This window comes from Myotis lucifugus, unplaced genomic scaffold, assembly GCF_000147115.1.
Source record: "Myotis lucifugus unplaced genomic scaffold, Myoluc2.0 scaffold_48, whole genome shotgun sequence".
NCBI lineage: Eukaryota > Metazoa > Chordata > Mammalia > Chiroptera > Vespertilionidae > Myotis > Myotis lucifugus.
This window is the reverse complement of record NW_005871096.1, coordinates 1,477,923-1,479,392: the sequence shown is the minus strand read 5'-3', so window position 1 is coordinate 1,479,392 and position 1,470 is coordinate 1,477,923.

Here is a 1,470-nt window from a genome sequence, read left to right as displayed (position 1 = left end):
ATCTGCTAAAATAAAATATAATGCCTAGTCTTAGATGAGGACAGACACTCACACAATTTAAGGTCACATAATTACTAAAAAACAAAGACCAGAATTCATATCAAGGCAAAATTTACAAATGAAGACACCACACTGCACTCACTATCTCTACAAGGATATTGTATAAATCAACATACACCTAAAGGCAAACAAAGCAGTATAGTACTCGTTTCTTGACTGCAAGTTAATGGTAGTGATGATTACTTAGCAACTTTTGGATTATTTACTAAAAATCCAGAATTCTCTCTATAAATAATGTAAAAAACAAACCTCCCTTTATTAAATAATGTTCTTATAGAAATGATACCTGCACTTTTAAAAAATTCAATCAATATAGAAAGGTACAAATAAGTTTTAAAAAATCAACCAAAATCCTACCACTCTTAAATAATTCTAATATTATTAGGTATACATTATTCTAGATATGTATGTAATGCACACATATAAATAGAATGTATACAAATAATTTTTAATAATGGGATCATACAAGACATACTATTTTTTGAGTATTTAAAGATACTTTTATTTGAGATAATTTTTTCATTTTTTTAAATTAAATATATTGGGATAATATTGCTTAATAAGATTATATAGGTTCTGACATACTATTTTTAATAAAAATCATAACACTAAATTTTTCCTGCATTCAACAAAAGAAAAAGAAAACAAAATGAACTAAAGAAACTGCTGATCTTTGGGGGAAATTTTTTCTTCACAAAAAGCAATTTCAGTTCCTAAAAGAATAAAGTTAAGAAAAAACATTACACAAATATTAAAAGAGCAGTGTCATTTAAAAGCTATATGATCCCATTTTAGACAATGTGGACTGACCTACAATTATTAAACAGGAAATTACATTCTTACACTTTCTTACATCCTGATTTCTGTAAGATGTATTATTTTTGTATTGTCAAGATTTACAACATTTACACTATGACTACAGTTTCCAGATTTTAATTCGTAGTTGTATATTTCCACAATTCCAGATTTTAACTTAGTTTTATACTTAGAAACTACTTCAGCAGCAGTCCTGAATTCTGTACCCACACACTTTTACATACATAACAAGTCAAATTCTTTAATGGAAGTAGATTTCATTACAATAAATAGATGGAACCTAAAAGATGTCTTTAGGACCAAAACAATTTATAATTCTGGCATAACAACTACTATGACCACCAACATCTAGAATTCTGGCACAGTAAGAGGTAAATCGCATTTGCTTGTTAAAAATATAGATTCCCAGGCCCCTCTCACTAGACAGTATTTCAGAAATGGGGTCCCAGGGAATCCGCATTTCTACAAATATCACAGGTGATTCTTACTATTGCGTTAAATTGGGGGGAAAACACGCCATACAAGATGACTGCATTGGAAAGAGGTTCAAGCAAGTCTCTCAGATCAGGTCCAGGCAGGCTGGTCTGTTTTTGG